The sequence below is a fragment of the Triticum aestivum genome, chromosome 2B (assembly GCF_018294505.1).
Source record: "Triticum aestivum cultivar Chinese Spring chromosome 2B, IWGSC CS RefSeq v2.1, whole genome shotgun sequence".
NCBI lineage: Eukaryota > Viridiplantae > Streptophyta > Magnoliopsida > Poales > Poaceae > Triticum > Triticum aestivum.
Genome location: NC_057798.1, coordinates 243,482,960 through 243,505,338, shown reverse-complemented (window position 1 = coordinate 243,505,338; position 22,379 = coordinate 243,482,960). Strand labels below are relative to the sequence as shown.

Genomic DNA, 22,379 nt, shown 5'->3' with positions numbered 1-22,379 from the left:
ATGTAGTAGGAGGGCGCCAGAAGTAGGAGGCCCGATCGGCAAAAAAAGAGAAAGAAACGAGGCCCAATCGGCAACAACGATGTCCGATCCCAGCGGCCAGCGATCGCGAGATCGTTCCCATGAAACAGCGAGAGATCCTCTGGAAAAAAAGAAAGATAGCAAATTAGAGAGCAATCAGCGCCTGGACGTGATTCCCTTCCTGTTACGTTCGACGCCTTTCTTCCATCACGAAGAGTTCCCAGGTCCCAGCCCTACGCCCCTACCTGCTGGCCGCCGACGCCGTGCACGCACAGACGCACTCCGACCTCGCCGTCCCCTGGTAATTTCCTTTCTAATTTGATTATGTTGGTCGTTGTTTTCAGTTCTGGGGCCTCCATCTTCACCCCAGGGCCTGCTTCACCCTCCTTTGGTCTTTTCTCAATTGCTCTCCTCTCGGCAATCTGCAGACTCTAGACAGGTACAGACTACTGAAGTTTGATCGTCAGGATTCTGGACATTAGGTATTGAGGTATATTATTCATACAAAAAATTCTTTGGACTTTGGTTTACAGCTAGCACCGTTCAACAATTGATTCAATATTATTTTTTCAGCATTGTGTTTGTTCTCATGGCGCCCAGCAAGAGGAACTATCCATCGGGTAGCCACAAAAGGAAAAAAAAAGGAGAAAGAGAATAAACTTATAAAGTCACAGCGCGGAGGTATTCGCAATTTTTTCATGCCAAGTGATATTGGTGCCTGTATTACTCCGCCGGACCCAGCTGATGCGTTGGCGATTGTTGCCATTGTGGAAGAGCAACAAACAAATGAAAACTCGGACTCTAATCAGCAAGAAGAAAATATCAACTCCAACATCGGCGATGACAATGTAAGTGGCTCCGAGAATGTAAGTAATTCGTCGGATGCACATGCCCAATCTGCTAGTGTTGATGAACAACCAGTTTATACTGCCGATATTTATGATCCAAAAAGCTGGGATAATCTTGATAATAAAGCAAGAGATATCTTAGTTGAGAAAGGGCCTATCAGAGAGGAAAAAATGGAATACCATGTAGATGAAACAGGAAGACATTTTTCGTATGCTCATTATCATAGATTTAAAGAACTCATGGTCTTTAAAGATATATTCGGATTTTTATTGAGCTCGGGCACTCTCACGTCATTAAGTGACAATGAACTTGAAGAATGTTGCACAAAATTTGCAGAAACTTTCTCTCTTAATGGTTCATCTGATGTTGAGGTATACGATCTTATTTCTGAATTGAAGATTATGAGATTCACTTTGCCAGATGGCGCAATGTCTGCTATGGAGATTTTCAGGCATGTCAGAGAAGTTGATTGTTACCCCAATATATCCATTGCCTATCGCATCTTATTTATTGTGCCTGTGACGGTCGCATCGGCCGAGAGAAGCTTTTCAAAGTTGAAATTATTGAAGAATTATTTGAGGTCAACCATGACTCAAGAGAGGTTAAATGGTTTGGCCATATTATGCATCGAGAAGAAATTATTGGATGAGATTGACATCGACCCCATCATAAGTGACTTTGCATCGAGGAATGTTAGAAGAAAATTTTAAGGTATTATGTATATTTTTTTGGATACACATACAGATTTTGGATTTAATTGTTACTACTACTACTACTAATAATAATACTAATAATAATAATAATAATAATAATGGCTTGTATATTAGGGCCCCCCAATTTTTAGTTCGCCCCGGGCCCCCGAAATCTCAGGACCGGCCCTGATTATGCAGGAGTGTTTTATGGTTAATCTAATAGAGAAAGAATACAAGTTAAAATCCAGTCAAGCATGACTTATCTTGTCCACTTTTCTTGATAGATATAAGGTCATCGAAGTCCCTTTTTTGGTCATCGTCTCATCTGTAATTTTTCATTATTTTGAAGAAATCAAATTAACTGGTATGGCTGCAACTTAGAGTTTGAATCATTACTCTGAATCTCATCAGAACCAATCAAAGTGGTGAACTGGCAAGAACTTGTGCTTCAAAGATATTTAGGCCTCAACATCAATTAGAGCAATTACACAGGTGTGTTTGCGGCGGGGGTTACGATGATAAACACATGATTCCAGTGCCTATGCATTTCTCAGTTTCAGTTGAGATTAATATATATCTGCAGTGTAGTCCTGTTAATCTGTTATTCATGTAAAATTTGACAGGTGTCTTTGTCAGGATCAGAGCTACGATCTAAGCAATTTAGCGCACAAACCAGGAAATTTAGCAGAAGAACAGAGCAAATTGCTAGGGTTCTTGTTGAGAGTTTTGGAAAAGTTGGTACAGCACGCCACAGGCGGCTAGGGTTTACACCCAAATCACAGAATCATGCCCTCTCCCGAGCAGGGTGGTTGGCTTTATAGCCATTACAAAAGAGAAAAGTGAAAGAAAGCAGAGACAGAGCACATGCGCTTGTCGGATCAGCTACAGCTGTGTCTGAAACATGGCCCGCCCTTGGATAGCAGATCGACGGAGGAGAGCTGCCCACTTGATTGAACCGTTATCTTCGCATTAGAGCCACACGATGAGAAATCTACGGCTACAGTGACATCTGGCACGCAGGAACAGGGGAAGGCTATGAATTGGGCCTGACAATACCCCCCAATTGAAACGGAGCTTGTCCTCAAGCTCTAAAAGACGGAAAAACCTTCTGAATGAATGCAGAGTCTTCCCAAGTAGCTTCTTCCACAGGCATGTTGGTCCATTTGACTAGCCACCGAACGACAGGAATACTGATGTTTCCTTGCTTCCTTGGAACCAGGGTTCTTTCCAGCACAGCTTCAGGCTCCACCTTGATGATTCCATCAGGACCAACTAGTGGTAGTATAGGGGAAGGGACAACTGTTGGTCCTATGTGCTTTTTAAGCTGGCTGACATGAAATGTGTCATGCAGCTGACAACCCTCAGGCAAGAGTAATTTATAAGCATGATTTCCAATTCTTTCCATTACTCTGAAAGGGCCATAGAACTTAGAATGCAGCTTCATGTGCCTATGCAGGCTGAGAGAATTATGTCTGTAGGGTTGCAGCTTCAAATAGACCATGTCACCCACTACAAATTCTCTTTCTTTCCTCTTTTTATCTGCAAAGAACTTCATTCTAGATTGAGCTTTTATCAGATTGTGCTTGATCACCTCCAGTGCCACTTCTCTGTTATGCAATAGATCCTCATTGTCCTCACAAATTGCATCAGGCAAGGCAGATTCAGCAATCATGGGGGGAGGAAAACCATATAGGGCCTGAAAGGGTGTCATCTTAAGTGATGTGTGGAAGGAGGTGTTGTACCACCACTCAGCTAGGGATAGCCACCCATGCCACTTCCTGGTTTGTTGGAAACACATGCATCTTAAGTAATTCTCCAAACACTGGTTGACCCTTTCCGTTTGACCATCAGTTTGAGGGTGGTAACTGGTGCTCAAATGCAACTTGATTTTCAAGGACTTGAACAGTTGTTGCCAAAGATGACTAGTAAAAATTTTGTCTCTGTCAGTGACAATTACTAGGGGCATTCCATGCAACCTGAACACATTATCAGCAAATGCTCTTGCAACAGATTGTACTGTAATTGGATGTTTCATAGCAATGAAGTGGGAGTACTTGGTGAATCTGTCAACCACTACTAGAATCAAATTCTTGTGTTCAGACTTAGGCAGCCCTTCCACAAAATCCATGCTCACATGGGCCCAAGCAAAATCAGGCACAGGAAGTGGTTCCAATAATCCAGGATAAGGAGTGTGCTCAGCTTTGTTCAACTGACAAACAGGGCATTGCTTTACGAACTGCACTACATCTTGTTTTAAACCCTGCCGGTGAAAAATTAACTTCACTCTCTGGTACGTAGCCCTCTCCCCAGAATGGCCACCCAACTCTGAGCTATGAAATGTTTGGAGGATTTCTTGTCTCAGAGTAGTAGCAGATCCCACTACAATCTTGTTATGAAATCTCAATATGCCATTTTTGAAGGAGTAAGCAGAGGTACCAGATTTGTCCATAGTACATTCAGCAATGAGCTCCTTGATCTTATTATCCAAATGGTAACTTGCTGTGACCTGCTTGACCCAAGTAGGAGAAGTGGCAGTTGCAGTTAGAGCATGGATCACATGTTTCACTCTAGATAATGCATCAGCCACCCTATTCTCTTTGCCTTTCTTGTACTCAATTGTAAAATTATATCCTAGCAACTTCAGCAGCAACTTATGTTGAATTCAAGTTGAATTCCTTCTGTAATTTTCTGTTTCTGAATATATTTCAGGCTTTCCTGATCAGTTCTGATCACTAAGGATGTTGCTAAGAAATAATGTTTCCATTTCTTAACTGCTTCAATTATGGCCAAGGCTTCCTTGTCATAAGTGCTCATTGCAGCTGCTTTGGGGCCAATGCTCTTGCTGAAGTAAGAAATAGGCTTTCCCTCTTGCATCAACACAGCTCCCAGTCCATATCCACAAGCATCAGTTTCCAAAATAAAAGGTTTGGAGAAATCAGGCAGTGCTAACACAGGTGTGCTAGTAAGCTTGTTTTTCAAGGTCACAAATGCTTCTTACTGCTCTTTCTTCCAAGAAAAACCATCCTTCTTCAAGCAGTCAAACAAGGGTCTTCAAATTACTCCATATCCCTGGATAAACCTTCTGTAATATCCACTTAGCCCCAAAAAACTCCTTAGTTCAGTGACAGTAGTAGGAGTTGGCCACTCTCTAATGGACTGTATCTTAGATGGGTCAGTAGAAACTCCCTCAGAGTTAATCACATGACCTAAGTACTCAATCTCTTGCTGACCAAAAGAGCATTTTTTCATTTTTGCATATAGCTTGTTTGCTTTTAAAATATCAAACACCTGCTTCAAATGGTCCTTGTGTTCCTTTAATGAAAAACTGAACACCAGTATATCATCAAAGAAAACTACCACAAATTTGAGATGGCCAAACAGTAAATTCATTAGTGCTTGGAAGGAGGGAGGACCATTAGTTAGTCCAAAGGACATAACTAAAAACTCAAACAATCCCATGTGAGTAGTGAATGCAGTTTTTGGAATATCCTCTTCTGCCATTCTAATTTGGTGATATCCATTTCTTAGGTCAATTTTGGAAAAGATCTTTGCTCCCTTCAGTTGATCCAAAAGGTCCTCAGTGACAGGAATAGGATATTTATTCTTGATAGTTATAGCATTCAGTTTCCTATAATCAGTGCATAACCTCCAAGATCCATCCTTTTTCTTGACCAGTAGCACAGGGGAGGAAAATGGGCTTGTGCTAGGTCTGATTATACCATTCTTCAGTAGCTCCTTAATAATTTTCTCCAAAATCTCTTTCTGGTGGTGAGGAATTCTGTAGGGCCTCTGGTTAACTACTTTTGCTCCTTCCACTAGTGGGATTCTGTGATCACAGGGCCTGCTAGGAGGCAATTCAGTTGGCTCCTGAAACAGCTGGTCATATTGGTCCAACAGTGGCTGCAATTCATTAGGAATTTCTGAATTAGCAGCTGCAAATTCAGCACCAGAGGTTGTGAACAAGAAAAACCCACAAATAGCTTGTTCCAATAGTTTTTCAGTGTTGTCCTAGGCTTCAGCAACAGGGGTCGACAGTTTCATCCACAAATGTAATAAACTGTCCAGAACTGTCAGAAATTTTCATTTCCATTTTAATAAAGTCCATTTGTATTGGACTATACTTCCTGAGCCAATCAACTCCCAAAATCATGTCATATCCTTTCAGTTTGAGCACTCTGAAACTGTCAGTAAAGAGATTGCCTTGAATTTCATAAGGGCAGTCCTTTGCTTGAAATTCAGTCCATAGTACTCCCCCACTAGCAACCACTACCTTTATCCTGGGTGTAGGGCTTGTACTGACAGGTAATCTACTTGCTACTTCAGGAGAGATGAAGGTAGAAGTACTACCACTGTCCACCAGTGCTGTGGCCACTACATTGCCTATCTTGACAGACAATATAAAGGTATTCTTGGTTGCTCCTATTCCCATCGCAGCATGCATTGACACCTTCAATACTGCTTCTCCAGGTGGTTGCTCCAGTGCTTCCAGTTCAGGGTCATCAAAATCTGTAACATAGATTGTTTCAGGATTTTCTGCTTCCTCAACTTGCAGTGCTTGGATCTGAGCTCTCTGGCTCATTTTGCAGACCTGTCTATGACCCGGCACCCAAGGCTCTCTGCACTTATAACACACTTGGTTTTGTTTTGCCTGCTGGATAATAGTGTTTCTGTTTGGGGTGACAGTGTTAATAGGGGTTTTGGGCTGGTCAAACACTACTTGTCTTCTAGGTTGAGGAACATAAGGTTTAAGTTGCACTACAGTAGCTGGGGCTTGGGCTTTCTCCATCCTCCTAGCATACCACACTGCAGTCTGCATATCCTTAGGTTTGAAGCACTCCACATGACTCTTAATATATGGGTTAAGCCCTGCCACAAAGCTGGACACATAATAATCATCAGGGATTCCAGGATTTTCTCTTCTCATTATGTTCATTAGCTGCTCAAACTGCTCTACATATGCAGTAACTGTAGTAGTTTGCTGAGCTGCATGGAAGGAGCTGACAATATCACAGACAGACTCCAGAGAAAATCTGTCAGAGATGAAAGAGAAAAACTTGTGCCAAGGAACATTGCTAGGAGCAAATCCTGTTCCTCTCCACCATTGTACAGCAGGTCCTTTAAGGTAAGAAACTGCCAGCTCAGTTCTGTGCTCAATAGGAGTCCTAGCTGCAGCAAAATACTGCTCCAAATTCTGAATCCAAGATTCAGGGTCCTGACCTTCAAATTCAGAGATGTTTAACTTCGCTGGCTTTACTGTCAACACATTTCTTCGTGCCTCAACAGGGAAATGAGGTCCTCTTCTATACTGCTGATCCATAACCTCCTCCTCTTGTTTTTCTTCCATTTGGATTATATTGTTTGGTGTTGTTTCCTTACCCTGACCAAAATTTGGATGTCTGTAAGGCAACTTCAGAGTCCCATCCAAATTAAGTTTTTTTCCAGTGTGATCTCGCAGTGTTGCATTTCCCACTGCCGCAGGAGGTGCTTTCTCTGGCATTGTTACTGATGGAGGAGTTGGAGCTTGGAGTTGCTTGGGTCGTCCAGGAGCTATCTGAGGCGACTGGTTGTTGTTGTCCTTGATTTGAACACTACCTTGACCCTCCTCTCTTCTCCAGTAATGTCACGCCCAATATGCGACCCTATCCAAGAGGAACTCGAAGGTCCCACCAAGGATAGACCCGCATATTGAAACGCTTTTGCAAGGTGGATATCATTACATCAACATTACATAATAGATGGGGATACATACATAAGGCATACAATGCCACACGAATACATCAATACAACATACATAAGATCAACATCCGACTAGATGAAACACAAACAGAAACTCAAACGACATCCACCCTGCTAGCCCAGGCTGCCGACCTGGAACCTATCCCCTGATCGAAGAAGAAGTAGAAGAAGAACTCCAAACAAGCAAACATCGCTCTCGCGTCAAGTTCATCGCACAACCTGTACCTGCAACTGTCGTTGTAGTAATCTGTGAGCCACGAGGACTCAGCAATCCCGTTACCATGGGTATCAAGACTAGCAAAGCTTAATGGGTAAGGAAGGGGTAAAGTGGTGAGGTTGCAGCAGCGGCTAAGCATGATATGGTGGCTAACATACGCAAATGAGAGCGAGAAGAGAGCAAGCGGAACGGTCGTGAAGCTAGCAATGATCAAGAGGTGATCCTGAACTCCTACTTACGTCAAACATAACCCAAAAACCGTGTTCACTTCCCGGACTCCGCCGAAAAGAGACCATCACGGCTACACACGCGGTTGATGCATTTTAATTCGGATCTGGTGTCAAGTTATCTACAACCGGACATTAACAAATTCCCATCTGCCACATAACCGCGGGCACGGCTCTCGAAAGTTTATAACCCTGCAGGGGTGTCCCAACTTAGCCCATGATAAGCTCTCGCGATCAACGAAGGATATTCCTTCTCCCAGGAAGACCCGATCAGTCTCGGAATCCCGGTTTACAAGACATTTCGACAATGGTAAAACAAGACCAGCAAAGCCGCCCGATGCGCCGACAATCCCGATAGGAGCTGCACATATCTCGTTCTCAGGGCAACACCGGATAGGTCAGCCTACGAGTAAAACCAAACCTCGAGTTACCCCGAGGGGGCCCCGCAGTCTGCCCGGTTCAGACCAGCACTTAGAGAAGCACTGGCCCGGGGGGGGCTAAAATAAAGATGACCCTTGGGTTGGCCGACCCAAGGGAAGGGTATAGGTGGTGGTGAGGCAAATGGTAAAACCAAGGTTGGGCCTTGCTGGACAAGTTTTATTCAAAGCGAACTGTCAGGGGGGTCCCATAAATCACCCGACCGCGTTAGGAACGCAAAATCCGGGAACATAACACCGATATGACGGAAATTAGGGCGGCAAGAGTGGAACAAAACACCAGGCATAAGGCCGAGCCTTCCACCCTTTACCAAATATATAGATGCATTAATAATATAAGAGATATTGTGATATCCCAACATAACCCTGTCCACCATGGAGCAATCTTCAACTTCACCTGCAACTAGCAACGCTATAAGAGGGGCTGAGCAAAAGCGGTAACATGGCCAAACAACAGTTTGCTAGGAAGGGTGTCAAAGGTTAGAGGTTCATGGCAATATGGGAGGCTTGATAGAACAAGTTATAGGAAGCGCAACATAGTGATAGAACGAAGCAACTAGCATAGCAATGATAGTAGTGAGATCCAGGGTAGCGGTCATCTTGCCTGAAATCCCGCTACGGAGAAGAACGAGTCCATGAAGAAGACGAACGGGAGTAGTCGAACGAATCCTCACAATCGCAACATTACCGGAACTAAGAAGCACCACCGGAAAGAAACAAACAACATGGTAAACAACCAAGCATAAACATGGCATGATGCACAAACAAGTATGATGCATGTCCGGTTTAATGAGGCATGGCATGACAAAATGCAACAAACCACACTACAAGTTAAGTGGAGCTCAATATGCAACGAGTTGCATATTGACAAAACACCACATTGACATATTTAGTTTAATCTCGTTTAAGCTACAAAGCAATGTTAAATGTTGTTAAACATGGCAAGAGGTGAAGCATAATTAAACTACCTACCTAGGCAAATTTAAATGAGGCCGGAACAACAAACAACAATTCCGGGAAAATCCTCATATGCAAATTATGTATTTGGTACTGTTCTGCCCTAAAACATATTTTAAGGTTGTTAAACAGGAAAATAAAGTGGACCACGTTAAACTAGGCATTTTCCCACCCCAAATACATATAAAGTTTATTTAAAACCGAGCTACAGTTATTTAGTTATGAAATAAATCATTTTAACATGGCATTTATGCAAATTAATGCAAACAGCAATTTTAAATATTTTTAACAGGGATGAAAGTTGCACATTATGAAACTATATGAAAAACTAAGCATTTTACATATATGAAGTTTTTACATATGATGCACAGATCATGAGTTATTATATGCATGAAGTGCAAGGGGTTTCTGCAAACTGTTAAATCACGGGATAAACGGATAAATTCGCAGCAAGGGAAAAAACTACACGGGCCGAAACTGGCTGGGCCAAAGTGCACGGGAGAGGGGGCGGGGTCTGCTCACCCTGGGCCAAGGCCTGGTTCGGTGGTGAGGGAGGCCTGCAGGGACGCGAGGCGAGCTGGGCCTTGGCTCGGGCCCGATTTGGAGAGCGCTGGAGGCTGGCGCTCCTGGCTAGATCGAACGAGGAGGTGGAGGGGACGCGGTCAACGCAACGGACGACTTGCTGCTGCTCGATCTGAACGAACAGGAGGGAGCGCGCGCGGGGGAAGCAGAGCTCGACGCGGCGGGACTTGGCGCGGATCCACGGCGCAGGGCAGAGGAACGCGGCGACGGAGGGGCGGTTCCCGGTGGTGGCTTGAGCATCGGGCGGCCATGGCGCTCCTGCTAGTCCCTGCGAGAGAGAGGAAGCAGGGAGATGAGAGGGAGAGAGAGAAAGCGAAGGGAAGGAGGGGACGGAGGAGAGGTGCGGCTGCCTGCTGGTGGTGGGGAGCTCCGATGACGCAACTGCAGAAGACGGCCTTGGAGCGTTGGTGCTCGAGGCGAGGGGCATCTCCTCGAGCAGGAAGAAGAAGCAGGGCGCGGTGGTGGTCCTGGAGGTTGCCGTCGAGGCGGCTGGCCGCGCGAGAAGACGAGGCCGAGCGCTCCTGCTCGGGCCTCGGGAAGAGAGGGGGTGGCGGCTGCTGCGGTGTGGTTGGGTGGATGGATCGAGGGGAGACGGGCAGAGGAGCTCGGGATCGAAGCTAGCAAATCGGGGAGGAGCAGTGGGGAGCTTTGGTTGGTGGGTGGAGGAAAACGAGGAGGAGGAGGATCCCGAGGGGAATTTGGTGGAGTGGCGGCGGCGGCGGCGACGGGTGGATGGGACAAGGTCCCTAGGTTTTAGGGTTAGTCTTTATATAACACAAGTGAATTTTGGATAGGGGTATTTGGTCCCTCCGATTTTAATCGGACGGTCGAGAAATAAATAGATAGGGAGTCTAAATAAGAAAACGGAGATGTTTTGTAGATGTTGGGGGATGATCCGGACCCGTTGGTCATGACCGAGCGGTTCGGGTTCGGAGAAGTTTCGGACACGGGCGAGGGGTCGATGCGCTGTGCAAAGAGACTCCGCTTTAGGCAAGAGGGAAAATGAAAGAAAACAAGGTTGGTCTCGGAACGGTCAACAAAAGCAAGGGGGACGCGGCAACTACGAGCGGATGCAAGTTTTATGAAAACATGCAGATGCAATGCGCATGATGCTATGAGATGAGATGCAAGACATGAACAAAAGCAAAACAAAGGACAAAAACCCAACCACGAAGGAAAAATCATATCGCATCTCCGGAAAAGGCAAGAGTTGGAGTTACGAATATGGAAAGTTGTATCCGGGGCGTTACAAGTAATTGGCTCCGGATCTGACAGCAAGCGCCTAAAATTGTCTTGGATCTTCTCAAAAAATTTCTGCATCGTGGCGAAATTTCTGTTCACAGTCGCCTGGAATTGCTGAAACTCTTTGCGATCTTCCTCTCGGTCACGCTGCAGCGTCTTGATGTCCAACTCTAGTGATTCTAGCTGTAATTCAGCCGTCGTGACCGAATCAGCTTGACCCGTCATCTTGACAGCCTCAGCGAGTAGCACCAGTGGGAGGGAGGGAATTCTCGTCGCCGCCGCCTACGCCGTCGCCTGCGCCCGCCTCCGCCGATACACGGTCAGTTCGCAGGAGCTGGGGTTTTACCACCAGAGAAATTTTCCCCGGCAACCAGGCTGCAATTCCGACTGTATCCGAATTCTGCCACTCCGGCCGCCTCCGAACTACTCCGCCGCCCGATTCAAGAGTGTAGAGGGATTTTACGGCCGCAACCAACCCCAACACTGCTCAAATCGAAGACGCCTCCGAGGAAAGACTGGCCACTGATACCAATTGTCAGGATCAGAGCTACGATCTAAGCAATTTAGCGCACAAACCAGGAAATTTAGCAGAAGAACAGAGCAAATTGCTAGGGTTCTTGTTGAGAGTTTTGGGAAAGTTGGTACAGCACGCCACAGGCGGCTAGGGTTTACACCCAAATCACAGAATCATGCCCTCTCCCGAGCAGGGTGGTTGGCTTTATAGCCATTACAAAAGAGAAAAGTGAAAGAAAGCAGAGACAGAGCACATGCGCTTGTCGGATCAGCTACAGCTGTGTCTGAAACATGGCCCGCCCTTGGATAGCAGATCGACGGAGGAGAGCTGCCCACTTGATCGAACCGTTATCTTCGCATTAGAGCCACACGATGAGAAATCTACGGCTACAGTGACATCTGGCACGCAGGAACAGGGGAAGGCTATGAACTGGGCCTGACAGTCTTTCTCATAAGTTTTACCAAGTGCTCTTATATCTGGTCATGTGTATACCTATAATCAGTTCATGTTTGCACATGTTCATTTTTTAGTGGAGAATTCTTGTCAGTTCTCTGATTTGTTGTCTTCTTTTCGTGTCAGATTCAGTGGAGTCATAGTCACTAGCCAGAGCAGCCATTCGAATCCAGAAGATTGGTATGATCTTGTTGTATGAAGTGTTGGGTTATTTATGTGGCCACATTCTCATGGCAATCACAGCAGTTGTCAATGCAGGTGTGCGTGTAAGATGCATTATTGTGAATCGATTGTGCATCAGGGTTATAAGTATATATTATTGTTTCCTGCTCAGAACATGTATGTCGTTTGGCCCTAGACATGAGACTGAGAACAATCCTTTCGTTTCCTTCAAGACTTATTATGTTATGAAAGAAGAACACAGGGAAATACTGTATATTGTCCATGCAGGTCAGTGATCGATCTGCATATTTCGAAGATATCAAATCCAGCAAAAACTATACTCTTTATTGATCTTTGAAATTGAAACCTTGATGATCTTACAGTACTAATGAATAGCTGATCGTAACAGAATTGCTAGACGAGAACACTAACTCTGATTTGGGCTAAATAATTTCTGGACACATGAATTGCACGATGCTATGAGCCATCCTGCAAAACATCGAATAGTCTTTATTGATATATATAAAAAGAATCTTACACAAGGACTCTCCCTCCGTCCCAAAATAAGTGTCTGAATTTAATACTAAATCGGCAACATTTATTTTGTGAAGGAGGGAGTGACTAACTGACTGTAGCACGTTACTCCCTCTGTCCCAAAATATAAGAACGTTTTTTATACTATCATAGTGTCAAAAACGTTCTTATATTTTGGGACTAGCATAAAAAAACGTTCTTATATTTTGGGACAGAGGGAGTACTTCTTAGCCAAGACTAGACATAGACGACAACAGTGGACTCGAGTCAACTAACACTTGTCGTACTAATCTGACAGACTTGACATTTAGGCCAACATTTGATCTCCAGCGTCTGCTGTGAGCTCTAGCTTCTCGTCCTCTGACTCCTTTCCACCGGAAACAACCTCCATTGAAAACACAGAAACGACAGTAAGTAGGAGTACCAAACAAGGAAAGCGTGGTGAGTTCCTGACTGGCATGATTCAAATGCAATGCAAGAAACAATTCGAGGATGCAATAGTGAGAGAGAGAGAATTGAGAACTTAGCTCTGGTTGAATCCTGAGATGCCGTAGCGGGCGGCTAGCTGGCAAGCTCGCACGCGGCGTGGTTCCACCTCCTCCTCGGCCTTCCTCTTCTTCGCTGCACAAGCCACGCTGCGCGCTGGAGCTGGCCGGCGTTCCAGGATCCTGAAGAAGCGCCGGAATTCTTCGTCGCCGATGAAGACGCGGTAGTCGAGGGCGCGTAGGAACAGCAACTCGAGCGGGCACAGCTCGGTGGACCGGATGGACTCGCCCGAGCATATCTGGAACGACTCCACCCGCCTCTCGAAGTACCTCGGGCTGCTGAACTTGGCACCGAGCAGGACCGCCACGGAAACCAGGCGGTGCGCGGTGGCCGGCTCGACGACGATCCCAGCCTCGAGAGCGGCGGGGCTGCGCAATGCGCGAGGTACGCCGCCGCGAGGACGTAGACGCCGCCATCGAATAAGTAGTTGCAGCGCTGGAGGCGCTCGAGGAACTCGGCGATGGGGACTGCCGGGGTCGTGCCGCCGCGGAACGCCCGGACGAGGTCGTTCTCGGCGGGCTCGGAGGCGGCGGCGGCGAAGCGGCGGGACTCGGCCTCCACGAGCGACGCCAAGAGGCGGAGCGTCCTTGGGTTCCCGTTGCCGTCGAGGCGCAGGACGTCGGAAGCCGATGGCGCCATGGCGATGGATCGAGGAGCTTTTCGCAAGAGCGCTAGGGTTTGCTTTCGCGAGATCGAAGGAGACGAGAACGGCTGCAGCGGCCGGTAGAGATGCGTATGTACGTACGCGGCTCTACCCCGTACTTGTACAGAATACGTCGCGTAGAAGCTAAGCTATGTGTAGTTTTTTTTTGCGAATAGCTACGCGTAGTTTTTTTTTTTGCAACGAGCTACGCGTACGCAATAGCCCGCAAAAAATAAAAGAGAGGAAAACACAATGCATCATTTGTTTTTTTCTTTGGAGGTCATCGTATACACCTTTTTTTTTTTGAAACTCGTATACATCTTTCTTTCCTTTTTTTTCCCTTCAAGAGGAGGCCACTACGTGTATATGGGCTGCTGGAATTTTAAGCGGGCCTGATCCATCTATTTGCCTGTAGTTCTCAGCATAAAAACGAAAGTGTGAGAGGAGCGAAATTGCTCCCAAAGCGCCCACACGTGTGGTGGGAGCTAAACCTGCCCACACGCCCTATAACACAGACTACACCGTGTCACCGCATGCATGCATGCGAAAATCTTTTTGAGTTCTTGTTTTTAAAATGTATTATCTCTTAAATGAAAAATTCGATTGAAAATCCGTTTTCACCATTAAATCCCTCGCGATGAGATCTTTGAAACTAGATCTCATATCAATATATTTCGACGAATTTTTTATTTGGTTAAAAGTTGCCGTGTCTATTGTACATGAATTGTCATGATGTTTACACTGAAGTTGCCATGATATGTTTCAGCTATTTTTTTTCTACATTTAAAAGTAATTTTTGACATATTATAACATGGGGAATTAAGAAACTAGACTTGCCATGCACCATAAATTAAAATTGCCATGATACATGCACTTAAAATTGCCATGGTTCATAAAAAATATATTTTTATGGTCAAAGTACTGGAATTGACATCACAACTAAAATTACCATGATCTACAAACTAAAATTGCCACATGACAACTTTAGTTTAAGCACTATGGCAACTACAGTTTAAACATCATGGCAACTTTTGGGCAAAAAAAATCATCGAAACATATCAACATGAGGTTTAGTTTTGAAGATCTCGTCGAGACGGATTTAATGGTGAAAGCGGATTTTTAATTCGCTTTTTTAATTAGGAGATAAAACATTTTTAAGCCGAAAACAAAAAAAATCTGCTGATGTCATCTGTTCATACGCGGCAAAATGAGTGGTGATGGAGGCGTGTGGGCAATATGCAAACGCCCATACATATGGGTGTTAGTTTTTCCGAAAATCTATTGTTCGTGAACAGTTCAGACCTTTTTTTCATTTGCGCTAAGTTGTGGGTTTCAAAAAAGCATATGCGAGCTAAGAAAGATGTTGTGAACTAAGAATTGTGGAAAAGCTAAAAGTTGTTCGTTTGAGACAAACGTAAACCTGTAGATTTTATATGAATTTTTTGTAATGACCCGGGGGCTGAAATATTGTTTATATGCTAACTGACCTAAAAAAATCATTTATACATTGGTAAGCAATTCAACGTCCATTTCAGAAAGTAAATGATGAAATATAGCAATTTAACTATTATTGTTATTCTGATAATCTGATGGGAAACGTGAAAGACTATTGAATCACTAGCCAGGTGTGAGCTATGCCATGTGGGCTAAGGGATTCTACGCTATCAAGTGTAAGCTCGTGGCCATTGGAAAAAATAGGATAGTAACAAATATAGGATGCAAGAGGAAGGATGGAGGGTGAGGGAAGGAGGGAGAAGGAAGGCGTGGTGGCTATCTGTCTATGGAATGGTCACCAGCGTAGCTCCAGGTGGCGGCACTACTTGGCGGGAGCGGCTGTTGGGCTCTTGTACCAGCATTGCGGTAGTGGAGGCTTCTATGGCTAGGGGCGGCGCGGTAGAGGGCCGACAGTATTGGCGGCGGCTAGGAACCCTAGTTGTCGCGCTCGCAAAGGAGGCCAAGTTACTTTTGTCGTTTGCTCAGGAGGGAGGCACTCTCTTTGTTCGCTCGCTCGCTCAAGGAATAGATTAAAAAGTTTTTTGACTTATTAGTGGCAAGGTGGGTAAATACCGTTCCACTTCTAGGAAAAGAATAAAGTGGTTGATTGAGAAGCTCAAAAAATTGGAAGTAGACCGGCTCACAAAATGCACTACAAGATTTTCTAGATTCTCAAGAAGTTGGTTTGCTGGACATCTCCTTTGGTTCAGATTCTAGCTTTTAGACTGAAAAGTTGGTAGCTGAAGCTGAATCAAACACACGCGTAGAACTAGAAAGGGTAGATGGATTGTTCACAATGAAATACCTTTCCGATAAGGAGAACACCAAAAACATACTCTAAAAATACAAGAGTATCTCAACATGTATGCTATTAGATCATGAGGTACCAAGGAGAGTGCAGATCAGAAACGAAATCTATTCGGGCAGCCGAGGAGACACAAATTTCTAGTCTATTGTTTTGGTTTCTTTTTACTTGAATATCATGTGCCATTTTCTTATATTATATTCGATTTTTTACAAAAAAAGAGAGATTAAGACTCTCTGCATGTATCATTGTAACGCACACAAGTCTATATGATCAGCTAGGAAATATAGGGTAACGCTTCAGTTTGAGTGTCCACATTGAAAGTTTATTATGACGGGTTCACTCTGTAAATATCCGGGTCATGTGTTGGCATCATTTTCCTATTTTAAGCACAGTGGGTTTTGCAATATGTATAAATTGTAAATTTCTCCACCCTCGTGTTAAAGGAGTTATTTTTATTTATTAATTATTTCTAAGTATCAACATAATTTTATACCCATGCCATGTCCATATGTTTTGTAGGTATGAATACCCATTGCTCATAGGTACAATGTCTCATCCATTTTCGCTATTTCCGGATAGTGTGCCCATGGGTACTCATACCCATGGGCAAAACTAACATCCCTATTTTCAGGTGAAACAAATAATGAGGTTTCATGTTCAAAAATTCTGGAAAGGATATGTGCCCTATGTCTACATGTAAATTTTCATGGAGAAAAGAAGAACAATCATGTGTGAAAAACAATTTTGGTGCTGAAAAATGCTTTTTGGAGAACTAGTTTTTGTTTTCAAAGTCACAACACAAGTCTTCTCTTCTTGACACTTTTCCAAACGGAAATCTTATTTAGCGAACGTCAATCAGGTTGATTGTTCCCGCGGACACCCTATCTCCCGTCTGATTCGTTTGCACGAATCCTGACGCAGGATCAAAGCCACATCGGATTTCCAAACCAGCCCGGTATAAGAAAAAAGGACCAGCGAACTAGTTTTCAAAACACTAGAGCCAACGCATTGGCTAGCAGTGCGACCCTCCATTTGCTATACCTGGGTTAGAATCCCACTCTACCCTTTTTCTTTTCTTTTTTTCACCGGAGGCATTTTCTCTAAGAAAAATCAACATGGTAGTTTATAATTCTTTAAACTATATCACATGATATTTTTTATTTATAATAATAGATGACATTTTTATTAAGAGATGACAGTTTTATTTATTTAAGAGATGCCATTTTTTAGTAAGAGATGGCATTTTTATATTAAGAGATGGCATTTTTTATTACCAAGAGATGGCATTTTCATATTAAGAGATGGCATTTTTCTTATTATTAAGAGATGGCATTTTTATATTATGAGATGGCATTTTTTATTACCAAGAGATGGCATTTTTATATTAAGATATGGCCTTTTTTATTATTAACAGAGGGCATTCTTATATTAAGAGATGAAATTTTTATTATTAAGAGATGGTAGTTTGTTATTTTTAGATGGCATTTTTTGTTTACTAAGAGATGGCATTTTTTTTTACCATGGCATTTTTCATCTTCTTCTGTGTTCACATGGCAACTCAAATTTTCAGACCATGATAAGTTTAACTATATTTTTTAACATTAATTGTTTTCCTGATATTAGAGAATGACATTTTTCATAAATTCATAGCATGCCATTTTTCATTTTTTTAGATTTTCTATGTGTTTTTATAAGAAAATGTTTTTTAGGGTTCATGTCATTTGCCTTTTTTGGTCAATCGGGGATCTTCCGGGCCTGCCACCTAGCGAATGATTCAAACGATGACCGGGAGCTATGCATGAATTGTACAACTTTAGGATCAGATACTTGTTGCTTCAGACTCTTTGACAGTCATCAAGAATATAGAGACCAACTCACGTGGTGTTAATGCTGCGGTGATCCAGGAAGTGATTGCGAGGCAGATAGTTTAGCAAAGTTTTCTCTTTTCCCTGAGTTTTGGTAGACATATGTGATTAGTTTCGCCACATGGCATTGTGACCATTCCTCTCAACATTTTCGGTTGAATAAAGCGTGAAGAGGTTTCTCAAAGAAAAAGTAAAAGAACTGCAAAACTTCATGTATATCTATACCAATATAAAAAGACCCAAATGCGCAGATCCAAATCATCCCGACCATCAAATCATGTTATCTAGCGGTTCAAATCGCTCCAATGTTGAGCACCAAACACGTTTACTGCTCTAGTTACCCATCACTGCCATTGGTTATAAACACGTTTTGACTCACCGCTATTCCTTGGAACCTGCCATGTAATTAATACCCTACCATTCCTGCGAAAAAGTAATTGATATCTTACCAAATATCAATGTGCAACAGATATATCTTACCTAATATAACATGCAACTAATATTCTACCTAATATAAACGTGCATTGCACGTACATTATTACTAGTTACCCCCAGTGAACGAATTGTTTGATGGGGCCGCAAACCAACCTATGGGTGGATGGTTAGAGAGACCGTAGTATCCACAACCCACTAGGGTTCAATTTCTGGTGCTCGCACTTATTCCTGAATTTATTTCAGGATTTTTTTTTCGGTGATGCGCATTCAGTGGGAGGAGACGTTAACGTCAACGACGAGGTGCCTACGATGACTTCGTAAATTTTAAGATAATATGTCGGCTCAGTCTTTCAAAGGTGCTCATAGGGGTAGGGTGTGCGTGTGTGCGTTCATACGGATGAGTGTTTACACGTGTATATGAGCGCTTGCGTCTATTTAAAAAATATTATTTGATGGGGTCCTTCAGGCCATGGACGCCAGATATTGGGGTCCTTTCAATTAGTCTCTCGAGGACACTGACTTACACTAGAAGCATGCGCGCGCTTTGCTGCGCCGTTCTAATTTTCTACCTATTATTTATTTAATTTTTAATTCACGAATAGATTCCTTGCTGCTCTATTTGCGTGTCGGGGGTTGTTTTTCACTTCATGGGTCTTCTGTGTTTTGACTTCCATAATTTGGGACGGAAACACCCCTTATTACATTGTATGATATGTCCAGATGGTAAGAATCACCATTTACTTGGTAAGATATTATTCAATTTTTTTACAACTATTGTTCTTCATAAAAATGATATGTTAATCTCCTAAGATACACTTGCAGAATTGATACACCTGTAACGCGTTACAATAGATCGTTTTCCTCTTGTCTCTATTTTCCTCTCGTCCCTGGCGGTTGGAACCCTAGCCGCCGCCAGGGGGTGGCCGATCTTCCAACGCCGCTCTCCAGCGGCTTCCTTCCGCCGGCGACCTCGGTCGTCGGTGGTGAGGGGGGTCGCCGGATCCACGCGTGTGGATCGTTATTACTCTCTCGTAGTCTAGGTTTTTAGGTTGTTCATCGTCTTTGCTTCGGTGGCGACGATGACAACGCTGAATAAAGATTCTTCGGATCCTTCCCTAATGAGGCCATCGGTCCTATGGTTGGAGATGGATTTGGAAACCAGTCTGTTCAAGCAAGGATGGCGTGGCGGCGGCGGCATCCTCGTGATGGACCTGTGTCCTCGGGCTCCGCCGTTGCGACGGTGTTTGCTCCAGCGTCGGCGCGGAGCTTGGGAGGTAGTTCAGGAGCGGATGTAGATTGTGGTCTGCATCGACGACATCTAGAAGACGGAGCATGTGCTGGGCTCGTGGTTGGTGGATGGCAGATATGGTTTCCTCCTTCGGCGTTTTAGTCGTGGTGGGCTGCCAGATCTGGAGTTCGATGGTGTGCCCGGGGTGTTGCCCCGGTCTGATTCGTTCAACGGTAAGGGTTTCACTTTTGGTGAGCCACCTTGGAGGTCCGTAAAGCTGCATATCAGCGATGGAGCCGCGTCGAGCTCGGGTGAGGAGGTGATTCGTCATTCTTTTCTTCGGTGGCTGCTGCGGTGGTGCCGGAGGCAGGTGACAGACGTTGGTGTCAAGCTCAAAGATGTTCTGCTATCTTTTCAGTTTTGTCATGTCGGTCTTTACGTGACTTGTACTTTATTCTTTATGATATGAATGAAACACGTATTATCATAAAAAAAGAATTGATACACCTGTATTACATTACACTCAATCCAAGCGAGGCCTGGGTGTCTCAAGGACACCGACTTACGTTACGACGCGTCCCTAACCACTCACCCCTGAACCGACTTACGACGCGAGACGCGCTTCGAAAAGAAAATGACACCGAATCCGAGTCTTGAACGATGATGATTCGACTCCATATATTTCGCCAAAGCCTTGATCCAGCCCGTCTCGACCGCATTTGGCCGCCTCGATCGACTCAAGCTGCCAAATCATGGACAGCATCGCCGCCGCCGCCGGCAACTGCCGCTGCAGCCGCGTCGTCTACGTCGGCAACATCCCCTTCAACGCCGAGGAGAAGGAGGTCCGCGACGCCTGCGAGCTCATCGGACCCGTCCTCTCCTTCAACCTCGCCGCCGACGCCACCAGGGGAAGCGCAAGGGCTACGCCTTCGTCGAGTACGCCGACGACGCCACGGCGCAGAGCGCGTGCCGCAACCTGCACGGCCACCGGCTGCGCGACCGCGAGCTGCGGGTCGGCCTCGCCGAAAGGGCCGGCGCGGCGCGCCGGAGGCGCCGGGGAGACCACGAGCCCGTCGGGATGGAGGACGCCATCCACGCCGCATCCCTCGTCGACGACCGCGGGTGCCTCGCCGTCGTGTCCTCCGTCACGCGGCACCTGGCTGGCGCGTCCAGGCACGAGCTGCGGGAAGCTTTGGACACGTTCGAGAACTGCGGCCCTGAGAACTGCAAGGTACTCACGGAGTACGTCCCAGGGCTGGACATCGCCATGGAGATGGTGCAGCGCCTGCTCGACATGGCTGCCGCGGACGATGCTGCCGGCGAGGCAAAGAGGAAGAAGCGGGCGAGCGCCTGTCCGCTGCCTGACGATCACGGCGCCAAACTGATGAAGCTCGAAGACGGCGGGAAGGCTACGCCGATGTCCGCTGGAGTTGCCTGCGTCTGAGAAGGGAGAGATCGATGCCGCCGCAGGAAGTGCGCCATCACGAGGAGTCTTTCCTTGCTTCCATGTACATGTACGTAGATTGCTACTGATTCTTAATGTTTAGATCTGGCGAAACAAAACAGTTTGTACTAGTACGATGTACTCCTATATATATATGATAATGCAAAATTTTCTGTAGTGCGCTGTTTTTCACAAATTGTTTCTTGTGTTTTTCACGATGTTACCAATTTACTACTTCCTCCGTTTCAAATTACTCATCGCTGAAATGGATGTATCTAGAACTAAAATACATCTAGATACATCCATACGTGTGACAAGTAATTTGGAACAGAGGGAGTACTACATATGACAATATTGCTACTATATATTTTCTATAACCATCGTTGTGTCAAAGTTACATTCTTGTGAAAAATGAGATGAACTTTGTTATTACACGAAAATGAACTTTTAAGTCTTTAAATTTCCTAGGGATGGCTTGAAATCAGAGGGAGACTCAAGTTGAGTTGATGAAACCAAAAGTGGACCTTCTCCTATTTTTATAAAGTTCACACTAACATTACAAACCTCAAGAAATGACTGCAAAAAATCAAATTGGTCGTAACCATAAAAAATCACCTACAGAATTATAAGCATCAGTTCTGAAACCACAAACAGACCGACATTCCCATCAGACGGAAATGCCATCAAAATCCAGCTAAAAATCTTTCCTGCGCAGAAGCAATACAATGCCCATGAATCAAAACTATTGTATGGTTCCCAAGCTCCTATTCCCTCCGTTCGGAATTACTTGTCTCGAAAATGGATGTCTCTATAACTAAAATACGTCTAGATACATCCATTTCTGCAACAAGTAATTCCGAACGGAGGGAGTACTTGCTAATAATGCACAATTATTACAAAATACGCTTCCTAGGTTGCAAGGCCGAGCACCGTTCCATCCGTTGTATGTACCTTCGAGGCTTTTCCAGATTTTCCCCATAAATCAGGTGCTCGAGGGAGCTGAGCTGGGTATCTTGAAATGCTTCTTTACATAGTGTGGTGCCTCTGAATCATTTCTGTGGCACAGAACCCTCAGCAGGGTTTTGGAGTCACTTCCAAATTTGCTTTTGCCCCTTTGAGAAACTTCACGCAGATCATCAATAAGCACAAGGGTCTGGGATAAGAAATGACATCTAGTCAATTATGAATATGATTACAGCAAGAGGCTACTCGATTTCTTAAACTACAGCATCCCCAGTCCCAAGTCTTAACAACTCGATAGCACATTGCTGAGCAAGTCTTAACAACTCAACAGCA

The 22,379-nt window shown here is 44.7% G+C and overlaps 1 protein-coding gene and 2 pseudogenes across 7 annotated transcripts in view; 2 read left to right on the top strand and 1 right to left on the bottom strand.

Annotated features, from left to right (window-relative positions):
* LOC123044571 (uncharacterized) overlaps window positions 1-12,303 on the top strand; it is a 14,424-nt gene extending 2,121 nt beyond the window's left edge. Inside the window, exons 1-5 of one of the 7 annotated variants that reach the window (XR_006420176.1) lie at window positions 7-319; window positions 447-508; window positions 592-866; window positions 1,319-1,578; window positions 2,183-2,963. The gene's annotated coding sequence lies outside the window, so the exon portion shown is untranslated. Of the gene's footprint in view, window positions 1-6; window positions 320-446; window positions 509-591; window positions 1,579-1,970; window positions 2,052-2,182; window positions 2,964-12,050 lie in introns of those variants that run through there. The other 6 variants (XR_006420174.1, XR_006420173.1, XR_006420177.1 and 3 more) reach the window with 6 other exon arrangements.
* Window positions 12,304-12,530: 227 nt separating this feature from the next.
* LOC123044572 (uncharacterized) lies at window positions 12,531-13,887 on the bottom strand (annotated as a pseudogene).
* Window positions 13,888-20,362: 6,475 nt separating this feature from the next.
* On the top strand, window positions 20,363-21,252 carry LOC123041141 (cleavage stimulating factor 64-like; annotated as a pseudogene).
* The last annotated feature ends 1,127 nt before the right edge of the window (window positions 21,253-22,379 follow it).